The following is a 15,615-nucleotide window of genomic DNA, read 5'->3' as shown; positions in this document are numbered from 1 at the left end:
GTCTGAGAAGCTGCATGGTATGATTCTAATTCTTTTAAATTTGCTGAGACTTGCTTTATGGCCTAGTATGTGGTCAATCCTAGAGAACGTTCCATGCGCTGCTGAGAAGAATGTGAAGTCTGTAGATGTAGGGTTGAAAGTTCTGTAGATATCTGTTAGATCCATTTGGGCAATAGTGTCAATTAAATCTGCTGTTTCCTTGTTGATCTTCTGTCCGGATGATCTGTCTATTTCTGAGAGTGGAGTATTGAAGTCCCCCAGTACTATTGTATTGGAATCTAAATCTCCCTTTAAGTCCCTTAACATATCTTTTAAATAGACCGGTGCCCTGTAATTAGGTGCATATACATTTATAATAGTTACATCTTCCTGTTGAATTGAACCCTTAATCATTATATAGTGTCCCTCTTTGTCTCTCTTAACATTTTTTGTATTAAAGTTTATTTTGTCTAATATTAATATGGCTACACCTGCTTTTTTTTTGGTTTCTGTTGGCATGGAATATCTTTTTCCAACCTTTCACTTTCAGCCTGCATGCCTCTTTGTTAGAGAGATGTGTTTCTTGTAGGCAACAAATAGTTGGGTTGTGTTCTGTGAGCCAGTCAGCTAAACGGTGTCTTTTAACTGAAGAATTCAGACCATTAATGTTCAATGTGACTATTGATACGTAGTGACTTTGCCCTGGCATTTTCCCGGAAATATTTTCTAGTATATGCTTTGAGCTTCCCATGCTCTTTTACTGGTAGGTGTTCTTCCTTTCCCTTCTTTCATATTGATGGCCGTGTTTCTGTGTTTCTGAGTGTAGCACATCTTTAAGTATCTTTTGCAGGGCCGGACGAGTGGCCACAAAGTCTTTCAATTTCTGTTTGCTATGAAAGGTCTTTATTTCACCTTCATTCACAAATGAGAGCTTGGCAGGATATAATATTCTGGGCTGGCAATTTTTCTCTCTTAGCACCTGTGCTATGTCTCGCCATTCCCTCCTAGCTTGTAGGGTTTCTGATGAGAACTCAGCTGTGAGTCTGATTGGAGATCCTCTGAGAGTAATCTGACGTTTCTCTCTTGCACATTTTAGGATCTTTTCTTTATGTTTCACTGTGGTAAGTTTAATTACCACGTGTCGTGGTGAGGATCTCTTTTGGTCATGTTTATTGGGGGTTCTGTGAGCTTCCTGTACTAGGATGTCTCTGTCCTTCTCCAAACCTGGAAAGTTCTCTGCTAGTATCTCACTAAAAAGGCCTTCCAATCCTTTCTCTCTCTCCATGCCTTCAGGAACTCCTAGAACTCGAATGTTGGTTTTTTTAATAGTATCCTGTAGATTCCCAACAATATTTTTTAGGTTTCTAATTTCCTCTTCTTTTCTTTGGTCTGACTGTATGTTTTCCTGTGCTCTATCTTCTAAGTCCGATATTCTCTCTTCTGCTTCACCCATTCTGTTTTTAAGGCTTTCTAATGTGTTTGTCATTTGATCTATTGAGCTCTTCATTTCATTTTGATTTCTCTTGACTATTACACTTTCCTGTTCTACTAGTTTCTGAGTTTCATTTTGACTCTTCCTTAAAATTTCGTTTTCACGAGAGAGATTTTCAATGTTGTCCATTACGGATTTCTGTAGTTCAAGGATTTGCTTTTGAAAACTTCTAAATGTTCTTATCATAAATTTTTGAAATCCGTATCTTGCATTTCTTCTATCTCATCATCTTCATACTCTTGGCTTGGGGTGTTTTGCTTATTTGGAGGCATCATAGTGTCATCGTTGATCTTGCTCCCTCTATTTCTGTGTTTGTTACTCGGCATAGTTAATTCTTCTTGCGTCACTGTGCGTTTTTTTTTCTTTCTTTTTTTTTTTATACTGTGTCCGTGTTAAGTGGACTGCCTGCTGTTGGAGGAGCCTTGGAGGCTTGAGATGGGTGCGGCCTGAGAGCTCTGCCTGGTTCTTCCAGGTTAAGGGTGTGCAAAGGTGACACCCTCAGGTTATGCGTGGTAAATCTCTCTCTTTTTATTTATTTATTTATTTTATTTATTCAGGGGGTAAGTAACACCGCAGGGCACGGCTGTGCAGAATTGATGGTATTTAGCTTCCAGTCTTTGGCTCCTCTGGACTCCCACTGGGTTGCCTAGGCTACTGAATTGTAGTGACTCAGTTCCTTAGCTCTCCCCCATTGATATGTAAATCCAGAGCGCAGGCCTGCTCTTTGTCTCTTGGGATTTCTTCTAGCCTTGCAGCCTTGTAACCTTTGCAAGGTTAGGGGGAAGAGAAACCCCGAAGCTTTTTTTTTTCCCTTCTTTCCGGTAGTGAGTTTGCTGCACTTTCCGGCCCCCCTCTAGATTCTGACCCCCATTTCCCCACCAATGTCTCGGGTTATTGAGCTCACCTCCCCTTCCAGCGCCGATGTGTGGACTCGGAGCCCTGAGCGTCCCAAGTCTCCCCGCTGTTGTCTGTGTGGCATGCACTCCCCTTGGAGCACTGGGGCTTCTGCGGCTCGGTCCCGCGACTTGGCTTCCGCGTGGTGGGCGACCTTGTTCTCCAAGTAGGTCCTCCGATACACGATTCCCGTGCAATTTTTCCTGGTTCTTTTTTCTGCGGCTACCATAACTCCCCTTTTATTAAACTAAATTTTCCCGGACTATCGGTGCGCGCCCTCACTATTCCGCCATCTTGGCTCCGCCCCCCTGTTATATTATTCTAAGTTAGTATTTTTATTTCTTATTTACTGTTCATTAGAAAATCTAAAAAGCCAAGGGAAAGAGAATCTCCAGCTACAGTTTACTCCCCCAAGGTCTACAAGATTTGTGGCTTGGCTAGGGGTAAAACAGGAGCCAGGAAATCCATCCAGGTCCCCACGTGTGTGACAGGGATCCAAGTACTTGAGCCATGAGCTGCTGCCTTTGATGTGTGCATTAAAAGCAAATTTAATCAGAAGTGAAGCTGTTGGAATTAAAGCTGAGATTTTGATATAACATGTGGCCAAACATGTGCTGCACCAAACACCCATAGCAGTTCTTGTTTATACATTTTTCTTCTCACTTTCTTTTTTCTTTTTATTCAATTATTTTATTTATGAAAGGCAGAATGAAAGAATGATTTAGTATCTGCTGCTTTAGTCCTCAAATTCCTTCAGGAGTACAACAGCACCTAGCCAAATATAGGAGTTAGGAACTCAATCTGTGTCCAAGATTCAATTAGCAGAGACCCTGAGCTATCTCATTCTCCTTTCTTTTTTTTTTTTTGACAGGCAGGTGGACAGTGAGAGAGAGAGAGAGAAAGGTCTTCCTTTTCCATTGGTTCACCCCCCAATGGCCACGGCAGCCGGCACACTGTGCTGATCCAAAGCCAGGAGCCAGGTGCTTATCCTGGTCTCCCATGGGGTGCAGGGCCCAAGGACTTGGGCCATCCTCCACTGCACTCCTGGGCCACAGCAGAGAGCTGGACTGGAAGAAGAGCGACTGGGACAGAATCCGGTGCCCCAATTGGGACTAGAACCTGGTGTGCCAGTGCCACAGGTGGAGGATTAGCCTATTGAGCAGCGGCACTGGCCTCCTTCTCCTTTCCATGGTGAATATTAGCAGGAAGCTGAGATAGAGAGTTCATCCAGAGCCCAAGATTGGCACTCCAATGTGGGATGAAGGCATCCCAAAGAGCCACTTAAATATTATGCTAAATTCCCAACACCTCATCTCTTTTTCATTGAGCATAATACAGGATCACATTTAACTCCATATTTAAGGTATCATGAATATATGTCTTTCAAATTTTTGTTTCGGTAATTTCACTGGACTTGAGAATACATATTTTCAAATAATCTGTACCCAATTTCTACACTTGATCTTAGCCAAAAGGCCGAGAAGCGATTGTACCCAATTTCAAATAACACCATTTCTTTGGAAGCTCAGATATCTTGTAAAAGAATGACCTCAAAATTTTACCTGTATCTTTTATATAGTTTCTAACATAATTTTAAATATCAGAAATTGCTACTAACATTTTAATAAACACTAAACCATTAGATCACATGGGAATAAAGAATATAAGTACTCTTTAGAATACTATACCACAGTAAGAAACAACGAAATCCAGTCATTTGCAACAAAATGGAGGAATCTGGAACACATCATGCTGAGTGAAATAAGCCAGTCCCAAAGGGACAAATACCATATGTTCTCCCTGATCGGTGACAACTGACTGAACACCAAAAAGGAAACCTGTTGAAGTGAAATGGACACTATGGGAAATGGTGACTTGATCAGCATAGCCCTGACTGTTAATGAACAACTGAATACATTATCCCTCTTAGTAGTTTTTTTGTCTGTTCTACTTAATATGACTGGTTTAATTCTGTAATTAAATACACAGTTATTCTTAAGTGTTGAAAATTAACTGAAATGTGATCCCTGTTAAACATAAGAGTGGGAATAAGAGAGGGAAGAGATGTATAATTTGGGACATGCTCAAGCTGACTTGCCCCAAATGGTAGAGTTAGAAACATACCAGGGGATTCCAATTCAATCCCATCAGGGTGGCATGTACCAATGCCATCTCACTAGTCCAAGTGATCAATTTCAGTTCACAATTGATCATAATGAAAGGACTAAGAGTCAAAGGGAGCACATCAACAAGTCTAGTACCTGCTAACACTAACCGATAGAATAAATAAAGGGGAGAGTGATCCAACATGGGAAGTGAGATACTCAGCAGACTCATAGAATGGCAGATGTCCTAAATAGCACTCTGGTCTCAGAATCAGCCCTAAAGGCATTCGGATCTGGCTGAAAAGCCCATGAGAGTATTTCAGCCATGGAAAGCCAAGACACTCTGGCAAAAGATCTCTGTGAGTGAGATCCCAGTGGAAAGAACAGGTCTTCAAAGAAGGAGGTACCTTTCTCTGAGGGGAGGAGAGAACCTCCACTTTGACTATGACCTTGTCTAAACAAGATAAGAGTCAGAGAACTCAAGGGGCTTCCATAGCCTTGGAAACTCATGACCGGAGCATAGGGAGACTACTGATGCCATAGACAGGAGTGTCAATTGGTAAAGTCAACAACAGGAGTCAGTGTGCACTTACTCCTCATGTAGGATCTCTGTCCTTAATGTGCTGTGTATTGAGATTTAATGCTATAACGAGTACTCAAACAATATATTTCACGTTGTGTTTCTATGGGGTGCAAACTGTTGAAATCTTTACTTAATGCATACTAAACTGATCCTCTGTAAAAAAAAAAAAAAGAAATTGTCAACTCCCAACTTGACTCTCACTGGGATTAAACATGACAATAGGTCTGATCTGATTTCATCATCATTAAAAAAATCATCTATTATTTTTCACTTTATGTTTCTGTGTGGGAGCAAACTGTTGAAATCCTTACTTAATGTATACTAAGCTGATCTTCTGTATATTAAGATAATCGAAAATGAATCTTGATGTGAATGGAAGGGGAGAGGGAGTGGGAAAGGGGAGGGTAGTGGGTGGGAGGGACGGTATGGGGGGGAAGCCATTGTAATCCATAAGCTGTACTTTGGAAATTTATATTCATTAAATAAAAGTTAAAAAAAAGAAAAAAAAGAATATAAGTATTTTGCTGTACTTTCATTTGCTTTCAGACTTTCCCTTACTTGGCCTGACATCTAAACCTATGTTGCTCTTTATGTCTGATAAATTTTTTTCTTATTTACTTGAGAGAAAGTAAGAGACAGGGAATGTGAGAAAGAGCTCATATTGACATGTTCACTTCCTAAATGCTGATAACTTCCAGGGAGGTATTATGTCTAAATCTGAGAGCTGGCAACTCACTTCATGTTTTCTTTCTTTCTTTTTTTTTTTTTTTTGACAGGCAGAGTAGACAGTGAGAAAGAGAGACAGAGAGAAAAGTTTGTCATTGGTTCACCCTCCAATGGCTGCCACGGTCAGTGCGCTGCGGCCGGCGCACCACGCTGATCCGAAAGCAGGAGCCAGGTGCTTCTCCTGGTCTCCCATGGGGTGCAGGGCCCAAGTACTTGGGACATCCTCCACTGTACTCCCTGGCCACAGCAGAGAACTGGCCTGGAAGAGGGGCAACTGGGACAGAATCCGGTGCCCCGGCTGGGACTAGAACCCGGTGTGCCAGCGCTGCAAGGTGGAGGATTAGCCTAGTGAGCCTCGGCGCTGGCCTTCAGGTTTTCCATGTGGGTTGCACCAACCTATGTCTTGAGCCATCACCATGACTTCCCAGGGTCTGCTTAAATAGGAAGCTGGAATCACGATCAGAACCAGGAAATGAACCAAGGTCCTCCATTGTTGAATACAATTTTCCTTATCACTACACTAAACACCCATGCCTGTTTTTAAACATGGATTCAAGGTTGAACATCGTGCCTGTAATTTGAGAACAGTACTAAGACTGAATGAAACTGTATGAAGGAATGGGGTTTTGTGCAGTGAGTTAAGCTACCACTTGAGATGCCCTCACATCATCTTTATGTATCTCATTCAGGACCTAGCCATTCCATATTTCCAATCTAGACTGCTGCTAATGTATCTGAGAGGCATTGGATGCTGGCTTAAGTACTCATGTACCTTCCGCCTACATTGGAGGTACAAAAGGTGTTCCTGGCTCCTAGATTAAGCCAGACCCAGCCCCAGTTTTGCAAGCCTTTGCAAGTGAACTAGTGGATGATCTCTCTATCCACTTCTGTCCCTCATCCTTTCAAGTAAACAAATAAAGCTTAAAAACTGTAACTATTGTTGCATCTAAGTTCAAGTTTAGCTTTGCAATAATGGCATCCATAGAGTATCAGAAAGTCTAGTTGTAAACCACACAAAGGATGAGCAGAAATTTCAATGAGAAAGGCAAGTTTGATTTAAAAATTATACGATGATGCATATTTAAATAATTCTTAACAGGACTGGAGATTATTGCCTAAATACTTTCTTATGCTTTGTAAATGAAGTTGTTTGGTTAATCACTTCTTGCAGATAGTTCATTGTTAGTATATAAAGAAATTTTTTGTTTTTATATTTTACTCCATGTTTAACATGTACTACTTGTATATTATATAGGATGCAGTGCAGCATTTGAGTACTTACACAGCATAATTTAAACAATCTAGTAATCTAGGCTTTCTATTTACCTTGTTTGTGTTTAGAGCCTACAAGATCCCCCATTCCAGTTTTTTATACAGTATATCTTATTTTGAAGTACAGTCACAACACTGCAGCAGGTTGTTTCTTTCTAACCTTGTTTCTGTATCTGTTATCCTACAACCCACTATCCTCAGAAATCACTCTTCACATCCTAATTGACAACAATTAAATTTATATCCATTGCATTTTTCAGAAATCCGTATATCAGAGATAAAATGTAAGATTTCTTTCTTTCTTTCTATGCCAGTCTTATTTTCACTTAAGTGTCTCTACCTCAAACCATTTTAAAGCAAATAATATTGTATTACTTTTAAATCACCAAATGAGGTTCAGATAACTCTTAAGCTATTGACAGATACCTAAGTTGGTTACATACCTCGAATACTGTGAATAGTGCTATAGTCAACATGGAAGGCAGGAATCTCTTTGGTATGCTGATTTCTTTCGCTTCTGATACACACAAAATCGTTGGACAGTTGATCACTTTTCAGTTTTTGAGGAATGGCCATGCTAGTCTCCATAATCCCAGGTTAATTTGCATTCTCATCAATAACTTATTTTTAATATTTATTTATTTACTAGAAAGGTAGAGTTACAGAGAGGCAGAAAGAGAGAGAGAGAGATGTCATCCATCTACTCGTTCACTCCTCAGATGGCTGTATGACTATAGTTTGGCCAATATGAAGCCAGGAGCAAGAAGCTTCCCCAGGGTCTCCTATGTGAGTGTAGAGGCATAAAGATTTGGGCCATCTTCTATTGCTTTCCCAGGCCACAGCAGAGAGCTGGATCAGAAGTGGAACATCTAGGTCTCAAAGAAGTGCCCATATGGGATGTTGGCACTGCAGGTAGCATCTTTACTGGCTACAACACAGTCCTGGCACCAGTGACTTATTAAGGTTTTCTTTGCTTCGTATCCCATCAGAAATTGCTTTATAGAGTTAGGGGACACCTACTGTATTTTGATTTGCATTTTCCTATCTAATAATTGCATGTTTTCCCATTTTTGTTGACTGAGTTTTTCTTCTTTGGAGACATTCCTGTTCAGGTCTTTCCCAAAATTTTAAATATATTTGTGTATAATTTCAGCAGTTATATATATATTCTGAATTACAGTTCTTTATAAAATGAATAATTGGATAATATTTTGTCCCAATCTATTGTGTTTTTAAAATAATTTTATTCATATGAAGTTAACAAAATTCATGTATTTCATATATGCATACGTAAGAGCATAATACTTCTCACCCTAACCTCCCTCTTGCCCATGCTCCAACCCTCCACCCTCCTTCATTTCTTATTTTTTCTTTTAATATCTCTAATGGCATAATTTTCATTTATTTATTTAGGCTTGTAAACAATAACTAAATCTAAACATGACAATTTCACTCATATAAATTGTACTTTTGTGCTATGTATATAAATAACACAAATCAGGAATACATGTTATATTTGTCTTTTTTTTTAAATTTTTATTTAATGAATATAAATTTCCAAAGTACGATTTATGGATTACAATGGCTTCCCCCACATACCGTCCCTCCCACCCACAACCCTCCCCTTTCCCACTCCCTCTCCCCTTCCATTCACATCAAGATTCATTTTCGATTATCTTAATATACAGAAGATCAGCTTAGTATACATTAAGTAAGGATTTCAACAGTTTGCTCCCACACAAACATAAAGTGAAAAATAATAGATGATTTTTTTTAAATGATGACGAAATCAGATCAGACCTATTGTCATGTTTAATCCCAGTGAGAGTCAAGTTGGGAGTTGATAATTTCTTACTTTTTTTTTTACAGAGGATCAGTTTAGTATGCATTAAGTAAAGATTTCAACAGTTTGCACCCCCATAGAAACACAAAGTGAAATATATTGTTTGAGTACTCGTTATAGCATTAAATCTCAATGCACAGCACATTAAGGACAGAGATCCTACATGAGGAGTAAGTGCACCGTGACTCCTGTTGTTGACTTTACCAATTGACACTCCTGTCTATGGCATCAGTAATCTCCCTATGCTCCAGTCATGACTTTCCAAGGCTATGGAAGCCCTCTGAGTTCTCCGACGCTTATCTTGTTTAGACAAGGTCATAGTCAAAGTGGAGGTTCTCTCCTCCCTTCAGAGAAAGGTACCTCCTTCTTTGATGACCTGTTCTTTCCACTGGGATCTCACTCGCAGAGATCTTTTGCCAGAGTGTCTTGGCTTTCCATGGCTGAAATACTCTTATGGGCTTTTCAGCCAGATCCGAATGCTTTTAGGGCTGATTCTGAGGCCAGAGTGCTATTTAGGACATCTGCCATTCTATGAGTCTGCTGAGTATCTCACTTCCCATGTTGGATCACTCTCCCCTTTATTTATTCTATCGGTTAGTGTTAGCAGGTACTAGACTTGTTGATGTGCTCCCTTTGACTCTTAGTCCTTTCATTATGATCAATTGTGAACTGAAATTGATCACTTGGACTAGTGAGATGGCATTGGTACATGCCACCCTGATGGGATTGAATTGGAATCCCCTGGTATGTTTCTAACTCTACCATTTGGGGCAAGTCAGCTTGAGCATGTCCCAAATTATACATCTCTTCCCTCTCTTATTCCCACTCTTATGTTTAACAGGGATCACTTTCAGTTAATTTTCAACACTTAAGAATAACTGTGTATTTAATTACAGAATTAAACCAGTCATATTAAGTAGAACAGACAAAAAAACTACTAAGAGGGATAATGTATTCAGTTGTTCATTAACAGTCAGGGCTATGCTGATCAAGTCACCATTTCCCATAGTGTCCATTTCACTTCAGGAGGTTTCCTTTTTGGTGTTCAGTCAGTTGTCACCGATCAGGGAGAACATATGGTATTTGTCCCTTTGGGACTGGCTTACTTCACTCAGCATGATGTGTTCCAGATTCCTCCATTTTGTTGCAAATGACTGGATTTCGTTGTTTCTTACTGCGGTATAGTATTCTAAAGAGTACATATCCCATAATTTCTTTATCCAGTCTACCGTTGATGGGCATTTAGGTTGGTTCCAGGTCTTAGCTATTGTGAATTGAGCTGCAATAAACATTAGGCTGCAGACCGCTTTTTTGTTTGCCAATTTAAATTCCTTTGGGTAAATTCCAAGGAGTGGGATGGCTGGGTCGAACGGTAGGGTTATCTTCAGGTTTCTGAGGAATCTCCAGACTGACTTCCATAGTGGCTTGACCAGTTTGCATTCCCACCAACAGTGGGTTAGTGTCCCTTTTTCCCCACATGCTCGCCAGCATCTGTTGTTGGTAGATTTCTGCATGTGAGCCATTCTAACCGGGGTGAGGTGAAACCTCATTGTGGTTTTGATTTGCATTTCTCTGATTGCTAATGACCTTGAACATTTTTTCATGTGCCTGTTGGCCATTTGGATTTCCTCTTTTGAACAATGTCTATTGAGGTCCTTGGCCCATCTCTTAAGTGGGTTGTTGGTTTTGTTTTTGTGGAGTTTCTTGATCTCTTTGTAGATTCTGGTTATTAGCCCTTTATCTGTTGCATAGTTTGCAAATATTTTTTCCCATTCTGTCGGTTGTCTCTTCACTCTCCTGACTGTTTCTTTTGCAGTACAGAAACTGCTCAATTTGATGCAATCCCAATAGTTGATTTTGGCTTTGACTGACTGTGCCTCCCGGGTCTTTTCCAGAAATTCTTTGCCTGTGCCAATATCTTGAAGGGTTTCTCCAATGTTTTCTAGTAACTTGATGGTGTCAGGTCGTAGATTTAGGTCTTTAATCCATGTTGAGTGGATTTTTGTGTAAGGTGTAAGGTAGGGGTCTTGCTTCATGATTATGTACATGGAAATCTAATTTTCCCAGCACCATTTATTGAAAAGACTGTCCTTGCTCCAGGAATTGGTTTTAGATCCTTGATCAAATATAAGTTGGCTGTAGATGTTTGGGTTGATTTCTGGTGTTTCAATTCTGTTCCATTGGTCTATCCATCTGTTGCTGTACCAGTACCATGCTGTTTTGATTACAACTGCCCTGTAGTATGTCCTGAAATCTGGTATTGTGATGCCTCTGGCTTTGTTTTTGTTGTACAAGATTGCTTTAGCTATTCGAGGTCTCTTGTGCCTCCATATAAATTTCAGCACCATTTTTTTCAGATCTGAGAAGAAGGTCTTCGGTATCTTGATTGGTATTGCATTGAATCTATAAATTGCTTTTGGGAGAATGGACATTTTGATGATATTGATTCTTCCAATCCATGAGCATGGAAGATTTTTCCATTTCTTGGTATCCTCTTCTATTTCTTTCTTTAAGGTTTTGTAATTTTCATCGTAGAGATCTTTAACGTCCTTGGTTAAGTTTATTCCAAGGTATTTGCTTGTTTTTGTAGCTATTGTGAATGGGATTGATCTTAGAAGTTCTTCCTCAGCCATGGCATTGTCTGTGTGTACAAAGGCTGTTGATTTTTGTGCATTGATTTTATACCCTGCTACTTTGCCAAACTCTTCTATGAGTTCCAATAGTCTCTTAGTAGAGTTCTTTGGGTCCCCTACATAAAGAATCATGTCATCTGCAAAGAGGGATAGTTTGAGTTCTTCCTTCCCAATTTGTATCCCTTTGATTTCTTTTTCTTGCCTAATAGCTCTGGCTAGAACCTCCAGAACTATATTGAATAGCAGTGGTGAGAGTGGGCATCCCTGTCTGGTACCAGATCTCAGTGGAAATGCTTCCAACTTTTCCCCATTCAATAGGATGTTGGCTGTGGGTTTTTCATCGATTGCTTTGATTGTATTGAGGAATGTTCCTTCCAAACCCAGTTTGCTTAGAGTTTTCATCATGAACGGGTGTTGTATTTTATCAAATGCTTTCTCGGCATCTATTGAGATAATCATATGGTTTTTCTTGTGCAGTCTGTTAATGTGGTGAATCACATTGATTGATTTGTGAATGTTGAACTATCCCTGCATACCAGGGATAAATCCCACTTGGTCTGGGTGGATGATCTTTCTGATGTGTTGTTGCATTCTATTGGTGAGTATTTTATTGAGGATTTTTGCATCTATGTTCATCAGGGATGTTGGTCTGTAATTCTCTTTCAGTGCTGCATCTTTTTCCGGCTTAGGAATTAAGGTGATGCTGGCTTCATAGAAAGAATTTGGGAGGATTCCCTCTTCTTCGATTGTTCTGAATAGTTTGAGAAGAATTGGAGTTAGTTCTTCTTTAAATGTCTGGTAGAATTCAGCAGTGAATCCATCTGGTCCTGGGCCTTTCTTTGTTGGGAGGGCCTTTATTACTGTTTCAATTTCTGTCTCAGTTATGGGTCTGTTTAGGTTTTCGATGTCTTCCTGGTTCAATTTAGGTAGGTTGCATGTGTCCAGGAATCTATCCATTTCTGATAGGTTTCCCTGTTTGCTGGCATACAAGTCCTTGTAGTAATTTCTGATGATTCTTTTTATTTCTGTGGTGTCTGTTGTTACGTTTCCTTTTTCATCTTTGATTTTGTTGATTTGGGTCTTTTCTCTTCTTTTTTTAGTTAGTTGGGCCAATGGGGTGTCAATTTTGTTTATTTTTTCAAAAAACCAGCTCCTCATTGGGCTGATTTTTTGTAATTTTTTCTTGATTCAGTCCTGTTGATTTCTTCTCTGATTTTAATTATTTCTCTTTTCCTACTAGATTTGGGTGTGGTTTGCTGTAGGTTTTCTAGATCCTTGAGGTGAATTGAAAGCTCATCTATTTGGTGCCTTTCCAATTTCTTGATGTAGGCACCTATTGATATAAACTTTCCTCTTAACACTGCTTTTGCTGCGTCCCATAAGTTTTGGTATGTTGTGCTGTTATCCTCATTTACTTCCAGAAAGTTTTTGATTTCCCTTTTGATTTCTTCTATGACCCATTGTTCATTCAGGAGCATGTTGTTCAATCTCCATGTGTTTGCGTATGCTCTAGGGATTCCTGAGTTGCTAATTTCCAACTTCATTCCTTTATGGTCTGAGAAGCTGCATGGTATGATTCTAATTCTTGTGAATTTGCTGAGACTTGCTTTATGGCCTAGTATGTGGTCAATCCTAGAGAAGGTTCCATGTACTGCTGAGAAGAATGTAAAATCTTTAGCTGTAGGATTGAAAGTTCTGTATATATCTGTTAGATCCATTTGGGCTATAGTGTCGTTTAAATCTACTGTATCCTTGTTGATCTTCTGTCCTATTGATCTTTCTATTTCTGAGAGTGGAGTATTGAAGTCCCCCAGTACTATTGTATTGGGGTCTAAGTCTCCCTTTAAGTCCATTAACAAATCTTTTAGATAAACCGGTGCCCTGTAGTTAGGTGCATATACATTGATAATTGTTTTTTTTTTTTTTTTGACAGGCAGAGTGGACAGTGAGAGAGAGAGAGACAGAGAGAGAAAGGTCTTCCTTTGCCGTTGGTTCACCCTCCAATGGCCGCCGCTGCAGCCGGCGCACCGCGCTGATCCTGGCAGGAGCCAGGAGCCAGGTGCTTTTCCTGGTCTCCCATGGGGTGCAGGGCCCAAGCACCTGGGCCATCCTCCACTGCACTCCCTGGCCATAGCAGAGAGCTGGCCTGGAAGAGGGGCAACCGGGACAGAATCCGGCGCCCCAACCGGGACTAGAACCCGGTGTGCCGGCGCCGCAAGGTGGAGGATTAGCCTATTGAGCCACGGCGCCGGCTCTACATTGATAATTGTTATATCTTCCTGTTGAATTGACCCCTTAATCATTATATAGTGCCCCTCTTTGTCTCTCTTAACAGTTTTTGTGGTAAAGTTTATGTTGTCCGATATTAAGATGGCTACGCCCGCTCTTTTTTCATTTCTGTTGGCATGGTATATCTTTTTCCAGCCTTTCACTTTCAGTCTGTACGGATCTTTGTTGGAAAGATGTGTTTCTTGTAAGCAGCAAATAGATGGGTTTTGTTCCTTAACCCAATCAGCCAATCGGTGTCTTTTAAGTGGACAGTTCACGCCATTCACGTTCAATGTGACTAATGATAAGTGGTAACTTTGCCCTGCCATTTGCCAAAGATAAGTTCTAATATATGCTTTGAATTCCCTGTGATCTTTTGCTGTGAGGTTTCCTTCCTTTACCTTCTTTCATATTGATGACCGTGTTTCTGTGTTTCTGTGTGTAACACATCTTTAAGCATCTTCTGCAGGGCTAAACGAGTGGCCACAAATTCTTTCAATTTCTGTTTGCTATGAAAAGTCTTTATTTCACCTTCATTCACAAATGAGAGCTTAGCAGGATATAATATTCTGGGCTGGCAATTTTTCTCTCTTAGTACCTGGGCTATATCTCGCCATTCCCTCCTAGCTTGTAGGGTTTCTGATGAGAAGTCAGCTGTGAGTCTGATTGGAGATCCTCTGAGAGTAATCTGACGTTTCTCTCTTGCACATTTTAGGATCTTTTCTTTATGTTTCACTGTGGAGAGTTTAATTACAACGTGTCGTGGTGAGGATCTCTTTTGGTCGTGTTTGTTAGGGGTTCTGTGAGCTTCCTGTACTAGGATTTCTCTGTCCTTCTCCAAACCTGGGAAATTTTCTGCTAATATCTCACTAAAAAGGCCTTCTAATCCTTTCTCCCTCTCCAAGCCTTCAGGAACTCCTAGAACCCGGATGTTGGTTTTTTAAATAGTATCCTGCAGATTCCTGACAATATGTTTTAGATTTCTAATTTCCTCTTCTTTTCTTTGGTCTGACTGTATCCTTTCCTGTTCTCTGTCTTCTAAGTCCGATATTCTCTCTTCTGCTTCACCCATTCTGTTTGTAAGGCTCTCTATTGTATTTTTCATTTGATCTATTGAATTCTTTACTTCAGTCACTATCACAGTTTCCTGTTGTACTAGTTGTTTCATTTCATTTTGATTCCTCGTTAATATTTCATTTTCACGAGAGAGATTTTCTATCTTGTCCATTAAGGATTTCTGTAGTTCAAGAATTTGTTTTTGAGAACTTCTTAATGCTCTTATCAATTTTTTGAGATCTGCTTCTTGCATTTGTTCTATCTCATCATCTTCATAATCTTGAATTGGGGTGTCTTTTTCATTTGAGGGCGTCATGGTGACTTCCTTGTTTTTATTACCTCGGTTTTTGCGTTTGTTATTTGGCATATTGGAGATATTTAGTTTCTTCACTGTGGTGCTTTTTCTTGTTATACTATGACTCTAGATTAAGTGGCCTCTCTGTTTTTGATGGAGCCTTAGGGCTTGAGATGGGTGTGGCCTGAGAGCTCTGTTTGGTGTGCCAAAGGTGACACTCCCAGGTTAGGCGTGGTAAACCTCTCTCTCTCTCTTTCTTTCTTTTTTTGATTCAAAAGGGAAGTAATTCCACACAGCTGAACGAAGTTGGAGGTAGTTAGCAGGCAAATGATATACCCTCAGGAGCCAGAGATCGGAAGCTCTTTCCCAAGGACCCCACAGGGAATCTGTTCTGCCCTCAGAGTGGGCTCAAATTCTCCTTCAGTCTCCCACTGGGTTGCCAAAGTTACGGAAGTGTAGCGTCTCCGGA

General features: G+C 40.2%; 1 long non-coding RNA gene and 1 pseudogene across 1 annotated transcript in view; one reads left to right on the top strand and one right to left on the bottom strand.

The window, feature by feature from the left end:
- LOC149123459 (uncharacterized) overlaps positions 1 to 15,615 on the top strand; it is a 40,046-nt gene that overhangs the window by 7,487 nt on the left and 16,944 nt on the right. The window lies entirely within an intron of this gene.
- LOC149123460 (U2 spliceosomal RNA) lies at positions 3,781 to 3,853 on the bottom strand (annotated as a pseudogene).

Source organism: Oryctolagus cuniculus, chromosome 11, assembly GCF_051225735.1.
Source record: "Oryctolagus cuniculus isolate XC-2025 breed Fujian yellow rabbit chromosome 11, ASM5122573v1, whole genome shotgun sequence".
Lineage (NCBI taxonomy): Eukaryota > Metazoa > Chordata > Mammalia > Lagomorpha > Leporidae > Oryctolagus > Oryctolagus cuniculus.
Note: the sequence above shows the minus strand (reverse complement) of the source record. Positions and strands in the feature narration are given on the sequence as shown.